Genomic DNA, 14,230 nt, shown 5'->3' on the forward strand with positions numbered 1-14,230 from the left:
ATTTGAAGTTGCCATTTGTTTGACCATTCTGATACATAGTCGAGGTCTTTTTGAAGAGTAGCAGTATTGTCAATACGAACAGTTTTACATCATCAGCGAAGAGAACGCAGTTGGCTCTTAATATGATCACAGAGGTCATTTATGTGGAGTATGAAGAGGGTTGGTCCTAGAACACTGCCTTGGAGGACACCACTGTTGACAGGTACAGAATTTGATAGGACACTCCCAATTTTGACCATTTGTTGTCTGTTTGACAGGAATGCTTCTATCCAGTTATACATTATTGTCCAATCATCTTCAAAACAGAAAAGGTTGGCTTGCCCAAAGGATGTGTAGTCATCCTCCTTCCCTTTAAAAAAAAAACAAAAACCTGTGCTAAGATTTTCATTATGGTGACCCAATTTGAACCCTAAGCAGCGTTTGTATTTTTGTTTTCTATTTTTTTTTTTTTGCAACGTTTGAACGCGTTTAAACAAATAGTTCAGTCCAGTCCCTATCTGTTAAGTGTGATCATATTTGCAAGTGTGACTAAAACGTCTCTGGTCTGCAAGAGACTGGATTTCTGAACGGAACCCTTTGCAGTATTTATTTTGAATGCACATGTTTACAAGGCACTGCGAGAGACTCCTAATGCTCTCTTCCCACTAAATGCAGGATAACCTTGTAGGGTCCTTCCTGGAGAGGGTACTTCGCGAGCGCCGCGCATTGCATTGCGTCACAAAGAAGACGGGGAAAGCAGGATAACGTTGAACATAGACTTTTGTATAGACTCTCAGTCAGCTAAGTCTATTCAGAGTTTAACGAGCTATTATGTCTGCCAAGGTAAAATAGCTCAGAGCAGGGGTCTCCAACCCTGGTAACTTTAAGATTTATGGACTTCAACTCCCAGAATTCTTGGAGTTGAAGTCCACAGATCTTAAAGTTGCCAAAGTTGGAGACCCCCGGCCCAGAGAGTTTATGCCTTTACGACTCCACCGTTTCATACTTGTGGAGCTGTGTGTGGGCTTTGTTGTGTATGTGTAGAATTTACAAGACGTATTTTTTTCTAACAATGGATGATTAGAAAGTAATGTTTCTCAACTTCAGGGACTTGAAGATGTGTGGACTTCAATTCCCAGAATTTCCAGTAAAGCTGGCTGGGGAATTCTGGGGCGCAGACATCTTCAAGTTGCCAAGGTTGAGAAGGTAGTTTAAGTATTTGCCTGCAACCAAGCGTGAAAAGTGAGCTTCTTTAAAGGGCGGCTACTTTCAGCAAGGGGATTGTTTTGTTATGTGGGAATCCCAACTGATCTTAACACCCGCACTGTTTCATTTGCAGGATCACTTCACGGACCACAGAAGGAAGTTTTGGAAACAACCAATCAAAATGAACAAGAACAAGCTACAGGTAGCACTCAACTTATGACCACAATTGAGCCCAAAATTTCTGTTGCTCAGTGAGACAGTTGTTTAAGTGATTTGTGCCCTAATTTATGACCTTTCTTGCCACAATTATTAAGTGAAACGCTGCAGTTGTTCAGTTAGTAACGTGGTGGTTCACTGAATCTGGCTTCCCCATTGATTATTATCAAGCATCTGCCTCTTGATCACATGACCATGGAGAGGCTGCAATGGTCATAAGTGTGGGAAAACATCAAAAAAGCACAACAAAGAATGTTCTTTCTGCGCCAACTCAGAAAGCTCAAACTGCCCAACGAGCTGCTCATACAGTTCTACAGAGGAATTATTGAGTCTGTCATCTGCACCTCTATAATTATCTGCTTTGGTTCAGCAATCCAACAGGACAGACACAGACTTCAGAGGATAATTAGGACTGCAGAAAAAACAATTACTACCAACCTGCCTTCCATTGAGGACCTCTATACTGCACAAGTCAAAAAGAGGGCTGTGAAAATACTTACAGACCCCTCACATCCTGGACATAAACTGTTTCAACTCCTTCCCTCAAAATGACGCTATAGAGCCCTGCACACCAGAACAACTAGACACAAGGACAGTTTTTCCCTGAACACCATCACTCTGCTAAACAAATAATTCCCTCAACACTGTCCAACTATTTACAAAGTCTGCACTACTGTTGCTGTTAATCTTCTCATCACTCCTTATCACCCATCCCCTCCCACTTGTGATTGTATGACTAACTTTGTCACTTGTATCCTTACGATTTATATTGACTGTTTCCTAGTATGATTTGATTACTTATTGTACTCTATCTATGACTATCATTAAGTGTTGTACCTTATGATTCTTGACCCTTGATGAATGTATCTTTTCTTTTATGTATACTGAGAGTATTTGCACCAAGACAAATTCCTTGTGTGTCCAATCACACTTGGCCAATAAATTATTCTATTCTATTCTATTCTATTCTATTCTATTCTATTCTATTCTATTCTATTCTATTCTATTACTATCATGTCCCTTTTTTCAGTGCCACTGTAACATTGAACAGTCACTAAATGAACTGTTGTAAGTGGAGGACTCCCCGCACACACTTGCCTATTGTAGCTTTTGGTATGTTTCATCTGTATCTTCTGCTATTTCATCCAGTTTTCCTTTTTAAAAAAAACTAGCACTGTAAAAGGAGGAGTGTGAGAATTTGTGAGTCAGGCTGGGTCTTATGGCTGGAATCTATGAATTATGGCTGAGAGAAGAGAAATGAAGGTGATTAGGGGGCTGGAGGCTAAAACATATGCTGGAATTGGATAAGTCTAGTAATCTAGTTCAATGAAAAGAAGGGGTGAGGTGACATGATAGCAGTCTTCCAATATTTAAGCGGCTGCCACAGAGAGGAAGGGGTCAAGCTCTTTTCCAAAGCACTGAAGGCAGGACAAGAAGCAATGGATGGAAATATTGAAGGAGAGAAACAACCTGGAATTAAGGAGAAACTTCCTAACAGTGAGGACAATTAACCAGTGGAACAACTTGCCTCCAGAAGCTGTGGGTGCTCCAACACTGGAAGTTTTTAAGAACAGATTGAACAGCCATTTTATAGGGTTTCCTGCTTGAGGAGGGGGTTGGACTAGAAGACCTCTAAGGTGCCTTCCAACTCTTATTACTCTATTACTCAGTCTAGAGAACAATGTTTTTCCACATTACTGCTGAAAAAGGAGCGCTGCGTTCTATAGTTTATCCTAGATCTATAGACCGGTGAGTAACGCTAAGGGCGCCGCGCATGCGCTCCGCGGGTCGAGAGGAGAGGTGCTGGGCTCGGGTGAGCGACCTTCATGGCGGGCGTCCTGGCGCTTTTGGGGCTGAAGCCCAGCCTGTTGGAGCATCTGCGCAAGCAGTGAGTTGGGCTGGGGTGCGGGTCTGCAGCTCCGTGTGCTAGGAAATGGGGTTCCTTTAGGAAGTACGCTCGTTGCCCCTGCGGTAATTCCCACCACTACCACTCTTATTTCCAAGCGGTTGTCCTTGTTTTGCTCTGCAGGCTTGCGAGGACTACATATCCCAGCATTTCGAGCCACTTTGGCCACGTTATCCTAGTTTATGAGAACTGGGATATGAGAACATGGGCGTGGGGTAACAAGTTGAGGAAGGGTGGCTTCAGCGCTCACCCCCAAAGCCATAAATTAATGTTTTAAGAATGCAAAAGTAAAACAACGATAAAACAATATCCTCTCAATTTAACCCGTACATCGTTTCATTTGGAGAATCCTAAGAACAAAACCGAGATCCCTGAAAAATTAAGAACGGCCTGATAAAGCTACAATGACAATATCTCCTTTGTTATAAAAACCGCCAGCAAAACCAAGGATAATTTTAGAAAAACGCATATTCTCAGACAGCTTTCTGAAATAAAGGCGCACTCTTTATTGGCATTCCTTTATTTCAAAATAATAAAGGACAAGTTTATAATGCTGTAAGCTTGCAGAATTATAAAGGACTGCCTTGTTTGTCCCAAAGATGCTTTTTGTTTTTTTAATTTATTTTTATAAATTTTCATTCATAAACATTTTTGAATAACATTCATAAACATTCATAAACATTTTTGAATAACCGTGCATTGGCAGATCATTATTTACAAATAAAACATGACCAACATATGTTGGTAATAAATCGCAACATACAAAATAATAGCAATAGTAATGGTATAACAGCACTAATAGTATAACCAAGAGAATTGATTTAGGTTTCTTCTTACATTAAGTTAATTACACTTTTGTCAATTACTACATTTATATTTATCTACCTCTTTCACTATATATAATATTTAGCCTTCATAATCTTACTTTCTCTAATTTCTATCTCTTTTCTCTATCCGTTCATATAATTTATTCCATGTCCGAATTCAAGAGGCAACTGGACTTTCTGGTTTTTCTGAGCTGAAGAGGCTTATTTGAAGAGAAGTCTTCAAAGAAAAACCAGTTGCCTCTTGAAAAAGCACCTTTGGGACAACCATGACCTGGATGTGTGAGAATCTCCATAGACATTCCTGTTTGTTTCTCCAGTTTTAAAATCGTGTTCAACTTTTTCCAATTCAGCTTGGCTTAATTAGTATTCGACATGTAGGTTAGTAAATAAAGGGAGCGTATGCAACCTTTTCTCACGACTTTGTCAACCTAAAGTGTACATTTCACCATGTCCTTTCCAACAAGTTTTCCTGGTCTGTATATAGGATTTCATATGAAAACAATGAAACACTGGTACGTGTCTTCCAGACAAAAGCCACCCATCTTCATTCCTAAGCAGCTGGCGTAAATTTTATTTTCAAAAATATGCTTCAATTAATCACATCTAACGTGAGAAGAAGAAAACAGTGTTTCAAAATGGCCTGTTTGCAGTTTCGAGAAGTGTGTCTTTAGCTGATCTTTAAAGGTTCTTCGCAATTACAAGTGATTGAAAGCTGTCTGCAGAAAGGACCCATCCAATGTGAAAGTTTTCATAACAAGTAGTATTCTAGAACTTAAAATACTGCTGTTCAAGTTACTCATTTTCTCCATATTGCAGGAAGGGTTCATATGCGCTCTGGGCCACCAGTGCTGTCATAGGAGGTGTGTGGCTCACAGACTGGAAGGTGATCCTTGGTTATGTCCCATGGATCAGCGGCAAATTTAAGGAAGATGAGTGAGCAAAACTTGTACTGTTAGGTAAGACTTGCAATGTGTGAGGCTTCCGTTCTTCAAAATATGCCCTTCTGGCAGTGCCAACCTTGATTTGGCTTCCTTCTTTCTCCCCAAAAAATTACTGTATGCAGGTAGTCCTCGACTTACAACCACAGTGGAGCCCAACATTTTCATTGCTTAGCAAGATAGTGATTTTGCCCCATTTTGCGACCTTTCCTGCCATGATTGTTAAGTGAATCACTGCACTTTTTAAGTTAGTAACATGGTTGTTAAATGAATCTGGCTTCCCCACTGACTTTGCTTGTCAGAAATTTGCAAAACGTGATCACATAACCCTGGGATATTGCAACTGTCATAAACACACGCCAGTTGCCAGGCATCCACATTTTGATCACATGGCTATGTTGCAATGGTCTTAACTTGTGAAAAACAATCATAAGTCACTTTTTTCAGTGTCATCGTAAAGCTGAGCGGCCACTAAATGAAAGGCTGTAAATCAAGGATTACCTGTACCCCTCCCAGCTTCAAATTGTGACGTGAAGAAGAGCTCCAAGATCCAGTAGTTGAAAAATCACACCTCTTGGCAAGCATAATTTTTGTCTTGGCAGGAAGGCCATCAAGATGTTTTTTTTTAAATCCTTAATCACTAAACTTATGAATATTGCTATGAAATCCTGCAACCAGAAACATTAATAACTTTCTTGAATTAATACACAAAATATTTCATATGTACCTGCTTAGCTCTCTCAGCTCTTTCTTTCCTTCTCTATGTTCCTCTATGTATCTTGTGGGCTTCCTTCTCCCCCATATCACAAATGTATTAACCTCACACTCTCTTTTCTCTAGGCTTTATTTGAATGCTTCTCATCCTTGTTACTAATTTCCTTTTGAAACAGACTTTTAATCCCTCAGATTTCTGCATCGTAATCCCACTTCCAGCTATTTGTGTTCCATGCTTTTCCATTTTTATAGAACGGAAGCATATTCAATCTTTATCATAGCCAGTTAGGACACTTACAAAGGTCCCCAATCTTTATAGCTTGGTGGTCTTGAGGGGGGGGGGGAGAGGAAATCAGCCAACACAAGTAGTGGGCTGGCATGCATACCAGCCCACCACTCACGCAAGTTGAGCTCTGCACACGCATGCATGACAGCCTACAGCTCACGCAAGTTGAGCTTCCATGTGCCAGATAACCACTTGCAGGGCCCGGTTCCAAACAGGCCATGGGCCAGAAATGGAACACAGCCCAGGGGTTGGGGAACACCTGAGTTAGGAGCCAAGTGATGAGAAAGATAAAGATGCTGATTGAGATACTGCCTTTTGTCTAAGCCACTTGCAGGAGTTGTGCTCTTGATGTCTGTTGACAGAACTAAAGTCTGGATAAGTAATATGAAGCAGGTTAGACGTGATGTTGCCAAGTTCCTTTTCAAAGCACTTCTATATTTGAGAACCCACAATCTGGCAAGATAAACATTTGAGTTATGTGGTGAATGTAGAATCCCATCCTTATGAAAAATTAAGTGGACATGAGTCCAAGGGCAGTCTGGTTTAATGGCCTCCACCATGCTGCATCCAGTGGCTCACCTTGTTGATCTTGTGCAGGGCTGTGAAGAGTTTAGGGGCGTTTGATTCCTATTATTGGTTATATGAGATATGATAAGGCTGCTGGGATTTTTTTGTACGTGTTGATTATCAAAACACAGAGTATATTAATTTATATTTTTGTTTTATTCCTGTAAACCACCCAGTGTTTTGGGAGGAGGGTGGTTGATTGATATCCGTAAATAAATTTACCTTAGGAATGGAATGGAATGAGTTAAAGGACATATTATGAACATATTTTTTTAAAAAGAAGCCTTTCTTAGGCAGCAGTTCATCCATTTTGATCCATAATTTTTGCTTTGAATTGCAGCAGTTCTGCCAATCTTTCAAGAATATTGGATATTATTCATTGCTTGCTAGATTGCTCTTTTTAAAACTGGCAGCCACCAGAAATTGATCTTCTGCAAGCAAAGAAAGTGCTTGGATCATTACATGGCACTCCCATCCCAGAAAAGATTTCTTCCTGTGGAGTATCAAGATAAAACAAAGCAAGACGTTTTTTAACTTTTATTATAAGACAATACAAATACATGGGTTCATTACTCTTATTACCTAAAGGTGAAGCAAGATTATGCAGAACTCAGAAAAGGAAAGACTTATGCAGAAGGATCGTAAGTAGCTTTTTCAGGGTCTGCCATAACTTCAACCATCAATTAGTTGCTGTTTGAAGTTATGAGAGACCCTGAAAAAGTTACTTACAAACCAGGTTCAAAATTCCTCCATCTGCCTCCCCTTCCACAGTCACATGACCACATTTTGGGCACTTGGAACTGACTTGCATTTATGGTCATTTGCAGTGCCCCATGATCATATGACTGCAATTTATGACATTTTGGCTGGAAACTAGCATTTATTTCTGGCAAAAACAATTCCATAGTGAAAATGGGTTTAATGATTGCAGCATTCGTTTAATGACTCTGGTATTCACTTTATGACCACTGCAAAAAAAGTTGTAAATCACATCTGGTCACATGATGATTGCTTTACAACCATTATGATTTATAATTGTGGGACTCAATTATGATCATAAATTAACGACCACTTGTGGTATGCAAAATAAAGTCTGAACTTAGAAAGCCAAATCCAGTTTGCATCAGTACTATTCACTGTACTTCAATACCTTTCTGTCTTGGCTAACTATCCTTACTTCTATCTTCTATATATTGATACCTCACTGCCAGATATATTGCCTTGTACATTGTCCTTTGTTAAATTATAGGTAATTATCTCTTTTTTGAGGATCTTTCATTCCCTCCAAAGACTTTCTCAATGTCCACCTTCCTCTCAACTCATTTAGTTTCACCTGTTTGTTTTATGATTCAGTTCTCATTCTCTTTACGTTCGTTCATTCATTCATTCATAGCTGTTTAACATTGGCATTCTATATTTCTTTTTTTTTTTTTCATCAGTTTGCATTTATCCAGCACTCACTACCTTTCTACTACTACTACTCCCTACTCCCTTCTTCTTCTCCTGCAGGCCAGCCTACCTTGATTTGGGGAAGCTGCTTCTCTGATGTCCCTGGTCTGAATCTCTGATGTCACCTTCCGTGAAAGTGCACAACAGCTTCATTTTATTCTCAACAAGCAGTTGCCACATAATGTCCTGTCCTAACCAATAAATGTCTTACCTCATGGGGTTTATGCAGCAATGTATTTTCTTTTTCCCTCTCTGGGTATTTATTGTATGAATCAATGCAATCAAATATATGTAGATTTTAAAATTTGCTTAATATTGAACAGATACCTGTGTATGTGAATGTTCACTTTACCTATCTTGGTTGTTTTGTAGAAAATTACGTTTATGAGTTTGAATCCCAGAAAAAAAGGCATGCCTGATTTTTCTTCTAGCATAATTGTTGAAAAAAATAACTGTTCTACATCATTGCACTTCCCATGTAACAGCATTTCAGTTTTGTTTTCCTGTTAACATTACATCCCTACTCAGTGCTTCCTCCTCCCATGTTAGACTATAACTTCCATATTCCCTTTTAAGAACTATAGAGACCTTGCTTAGTGCTGGATATTGAAACATCTTCTGACAAATATTTCTACAAAATATTTGGATATGGCAGCTTCCAGATTGTAAGCTCAGATTGTAAGATACTAAGAGAACATTAACTTGAACCTTCCTTGGAAGCCCAACAAATATAGCAATAGCATTTAAGCATATATACTGCCCCCCCCCGTGCTATCTTGGCGGTTTACAATATAGAAGCATTATTTGTATATTGACCCCAACAATTTGAGTCCTCATTTTACCAATCTCAGGATGGAAGGCTCAGTCAATTTGAGCCCCATCGGGATCGAACTCCAGGTTGTGGGCAGAGTTTGCCTGCAATACTGCACTTAACCAATGTGCCACCAGGGCTTCTTGAATCCTGTCACAGTACACCTCTATCATAATCAAGCACCTCCAGGGCTCCTAATATCCCTACAGCCAATTCCCTGTAGCATCTCTGCATGCATAACTCTTTTAGCTTGTATGTTTTCAAAAAGGTTTGGGAAAATGCCATCTCAAGTGAACACAAAAAAAATGAGTTTGTTCTCTCTTCCTCTCCCCCCCTTCCCCTCTCAAATTATTTACTTTATATGGAAAGTAAATAATTTACCAATACAAACTGTTCTTGTAATATACAAGGGCACAACAATTCACTGTTAGAGTTCTGTAAAAAGGAAGATAAGAAAGGGACAGTGATAGTAGTCTGATGATGATATGCAATGGTTGGTTACGTGATCCAAATTGGAAAGCAACTGATTTCTGTTGCCTGCTTCTGTTCAGCCTGCTGACTTCCTCTAAAAACTTGCAGTACCCAAAACTATAAATGTTCTTAGAGATGGATTTTAAATAGGAAAAATTACTCTGACATTTAGTTCTAAGCCAATATGTAACCGATTATAAATATCAGCACAAGCACTGCTACTAGGCAAATTTGGGGGGGAATAAGTAACGTCTTTAGTAATGCATTTTTATTCACTGACAAAAGACAGCAAAAATCAGACTTCTAAGGGGAATCATCAGCTTAATTTTTTTGTTATCTAAATTCTTAATAACTGAAGAAAATGACTATCAGCTAACTTGTATCAAATTATTGTTTTGACCACTGCTTGTAAAAAATAAAAACCTGCATGAAAGTGGCCAAACACTAACAAAATACACTGCTCAAAAAAAAAAAAGGGAACACAAAAATAAGACATCCTAGATCTGAATGAATGAAATATTCTTATTAAATACTTTGTTCATTACATAGTTGAATGTGCTGACAACAAAATCACACAAAAATTATCAATGGAAATCAAATTTAGCAACCCATGGAGGTCTGGATTTGGAGTTACACTCAAAATTAAAGTGGAAAAAAACACGACAGGCTGATCCAACTTTGATGTAATGTCCTTAAAACAAGTCAAAATGAGGCTCAGTAGTGTGTGTGGCCTCCACGTGCCTGTATGACCTCCCTACAACGCCTGGGCATGCTCCTGATGCGGTGGCGGATGGTCTCCTGAGGGATCTCCCACACCTGGACTAAAGCATCCCCCAACTCCTGGACAGTGTGGTGCAATGTGGCGTTGGTGGATGGAGCGAGACATGATGTCCCAGATGTGCTCAATTGGATTCAGGTCTGGGGAACGGGCGAGCCAGTCCATAGCATCAATGCCTTTGTCTTGCAGGAACTGCTGACACACTCCAGCCACATAAGGTCTAGCATTGTCGTGCATTAGGAGAAACCCAGGGCCAACCGCACCAGCATATGGTCTCACAAGGGGTCTGAGGATCTCATCTCGGTACCTAATGGCAGTCAGGCTACCTCTGGCGAGCACATAGAGGGCTGTGCGCCCCCCTAAAGAAATGCCACCCCACACCATTACTGACCCACTGCCAAACCAGTCATGCTGGAGGATGTGGCAGGCAGCAGAATGTTCTCCACGGCGTCTCCAGACCCTGTCATGTCTGTCACATGTGCTCAGTGTGAACCTGTTTTCATCTGTGAAGAGCACAGGGCGCCAGTGGCAAATTTGCCAATCTTGGTGTTCTCTGGCAAATGCCAAACGTGGGCTGTAAGCACAACCCCCACCTGTGGACATCGGGCCCTCATACCACCCTCATGGAGTCTGTTTCTGACCGCTTGAGCACCCACATGCACATTTGTGGCTCGCTGGAGGTCATTTTGCAGGGCTCTGGCAGTTCTCCTGTCCCTCCTTGCACAAAGGCAGAGGTAGCAGTCCTGATGCTGGGTTGTTGCCCTCCTACGGCCTCCTCCAGGTCTCCTGATGTACTGGCCTGTCTCCTGGTAGCACCTCCATGCTCTGGACACTACGCTGACAGACACAGCAAACCTTCTTGCCACAGCTCGCATTGATGTGCCATCCTGGATGAGCTGCACTACCTGAGCCACTTGTGTGGATTGTAGAATCCGTCTCATGCTACCACTAGAGTGAAAGCACCGCCAGCCTTCAAAAGTGACCAAACCATCAGCCAGAAAGCATAGGAACTGAGAGTTGGTCTGTGGTCACCACCTGCAGAACCATTCCTTTATTGGGGATGTCTTGCTAACTGCCTATGCTTTCCACCTGTTGTCTATTCCATTTGCACAACAGCATGTGAAATTGATTGTCAATCAGTGTTGCTACCTCAGTGGACAGTTTGATTTCACAGAAGTGTGATTGACTTGGAGTTACATTGTGTTGTTTAAGTGTTCCCTTTATTTTTTTGAGCATTGTACATTGAAATGTACAAAAATTTGCAAAAACATTAAAACAGTGTTATAAGGGTAAAAGAGAACGGATAGTAAAGGCATAAATATTTTAGGTTGTATCCTATTCTTCATTAGCATCTAAGCAGCTTAAAAGTTGCTTCCTTCCCCAATTGATCTGCTAAATCTATTATCAGATTTATTTTTTTTATTATAGAAAAAACATTTGACATACATTTAAAACAGACAAATCAACATACACACACACACACACACACACACACACACATATTTTACAGCGTATATTGAGCAATGGTTAATTTTTTTTCTTTATCATTGACGTGATCTGCCTTGTTACAATAACTCCTTCATTCTTTTTGTTTAAATTTCTCTATATAGTTTATAATTAAATGCACATCTGTCATTTCCATAACTTATCCAAATATCAAATATTACCTTTTCTTTAACCAATCATACCAAATGTTCCATATTTCATAATAGTCACTATCTTGTTTAATTTTTAACAATTTGGTTAGGCTATCCATCTCAGCACATTCATGTATTTTTTTAATTACCATATCCTCTGAAGGAATGAAAGACAGTTCCCAGTTTTGTGCGTAGGTTATTCTGGCCGCAGTTATGATGTGCAAAATTAAATATTGATATTTTTTCTCCATGTTTAAATCTATCATACTTAGCAGAAAGGTTTCAGGTTCAAGTTTTAAATTTTGTTTTGTTACATTTAAAATCCAATTTCTAATATTTCTCCAAAACTTCTGAGCACATGGGCAAGTCCACCACATGTGAAAATATGTTTCTTGTGCTTAGTTACATTTCCAATAGTTGGGTGGTAGGTTGGGGAACATCTTAGCCAGTCTCACAGGAGGTAGGTGCCAGCGATGAACCATTTTATATAAGTTTTCTTTATACGAGACTGACATGGTTAATTTGTAATTTGTTTGCCAGATGTGTTCCCACAGATTTCTTTTTAATGCTTATAAAGCAATTTCACTTCAAAAGATGATGGGAGAGTATTGACAACTTTGAATTTTGGTGTTAAGACTCCTGAGAATACTGTGGACAGCCAAGAAAACAAACCAATGGATCAGTGAACAAATCAACCTACAGTTCTTGCACAATTGACCAGTCCCAAATTATCTCACATCAGATAACTTTAAGTGAAAGCTCAGCTCTCTGGCTCAGCTTTAATGCTGAGAAAGGGGGACGAAAAGAAAAAGATGACCAGCAGCAAGGTGGGTGGGCTCATAGAGGGTAGCAATGAGTGCACCTTTGAAAAACTTAAAAGAATCAGTTGAGCAAATCATCATGGAGAATATGTGTTGATACCAACTTGATGGCACGTAATCATAAAGCAATGGAAACTCCATGCTAATGCAAATGTTAGGAAAACAAAATTTGGATTCACAATAGTGATCAAATTTGTATCTCAGAGGATGGCTAATGTCTGCATCTTTTCATCTGAGCTTCCAGTGGTAAGGGTACTATGTCATCCTGTCCATATGAGCTAAGGAATTTTCTTTTTTAAAGATTTCCTTGACTACTGCAATGGAAGGTCATGCTTGAAACATAATTCAGAAGCTACAACTGGCACAAAAGGCAGAAGCCTTGTACTTTGACTGGTGCAAAGTACAAGGACCACATGATGTCTACATTGAAAGAGCTGCACTTGCCAGGCATAATTTAAAGCCTTAAGACTGTAGGCCTGAATATATGAAGGAGTGCTTCTCTACCTGAAGTGCTTCTCTACCTGAGTGCTTCTCTACCTACTCACTAGGTCTCCAAGCAGATCTTTCTTTCCTAACCTTACAAGCTGCTACATTAGAGAGAACAAATCTGTTTACCGAAAAAAAAAAAAAACAGCAGCTGGAGGAATCAGCTGAGGAGATACCTGAAATGTTTTTTGGAATACTGGTTTTCCAAGTATTAGAACTCCAGGCTATGGAGTACAATCGTTTAAATAACCTGCAGATGGCAGCAAGGAGTTGGGAATTTTCTGAAATTCTGATGATCTCTTCTGGTCACTCCATTTAGTTAATTTATTTTGTCATTGCACCTCGTACAACAAAAACACCCTTTTCAGTGCACATCATGACCATGAAAATAAACACCAACACCTATCTTTCACACTGCACATTGAATTGAAAACCCCGACACCACACCAACACTGCACCATTCAACAGAATTCAACAGAGCTACTGCCCTGGGATAGAAGGGGTTTTTCAGCCTATTTGGTATGCATTCTCTGACACATTTTGCTTGTCACCCTGCTCCAATTCATGGTCCATCCACTGGTTGTTTAACAAATCATAACCAGATTATTATTATTTTAAATGAAGGCCCACCTGGAGCATTTGCAGCTTTCAGCTCAAGGCTGGTTTCAGTGTATTGTTGCCCACAATGAAGCTGCCTAATTAAGGAAATCTGTAGGAGAGGTTCTTCTGAATAGATTCTCCCAGCCAGCTCAACTATTGGTGATGGTGGCCCTTCTCTTGTGCACTTTTTAAAGACATGGATAGCTCTCCCCAGGGAGAAGCATTGGGGGGGGGGCATTCTCCTACAATTTAGGAACATGGCAAGATGAGTCACTATCACTAGGGTTTCAATTGTTAGGTGATTGTAATCATGGCATGTTGCATTATATTTATTGTAAGCTAGCATGACTGCTTCTATGAGCAAAAGAAAGTATAAATGTAAAGTGCTGGTTCTTTTCGCACTTGCTCTTCTCTTTTGTGTTCATAAGACTGTTAACCACCGAGGAACGATGTTGTTTTTCAAACCCCTTGAAAACGTTGAGGCTACACACACACGTCAATTCGTAATTTTTATAATTTCAAGGTATGTATAAACTGG

General features: G+C 39.9%; 1 long non-coding RNA gene across 1 annotated transcript; it reads left to right on the forward strand.

Moving 5' to 3' along the window:
- The first annotated feature begins 3,141 nt into the window (after positions 1-3,141).
- Positions 3,142-8,308, forward strand: LOC113420955 (uncharacterized). The gene is made up of 3 exons (XR_003372110.2): positions 3,142-3,289; positions 4,951-5,090; positions 8,149-8,308. It is a non-coding gene; the product is annotated as an uncharacterized LOC113420955 (long non-coding RNA).
- Positions 8,309-14,230: the final 5,922 nt, after the last annotated feature.

Source organism: Notechis scutatus, chromosome 1 (genome assembly GCF_049901735.1).
Source record: "Notechis scutatus isolate UNSWTSFEM ecotype Mainland chromosome 1, rNotScu1.2, whole genome shotgun sequence".
NCBI classification, from domain to species: Eukaryota; Metazoa; Chordata; class Lepidosauria; order Squamata; family Elapidae; genus Notechis; species Notechis scutatus.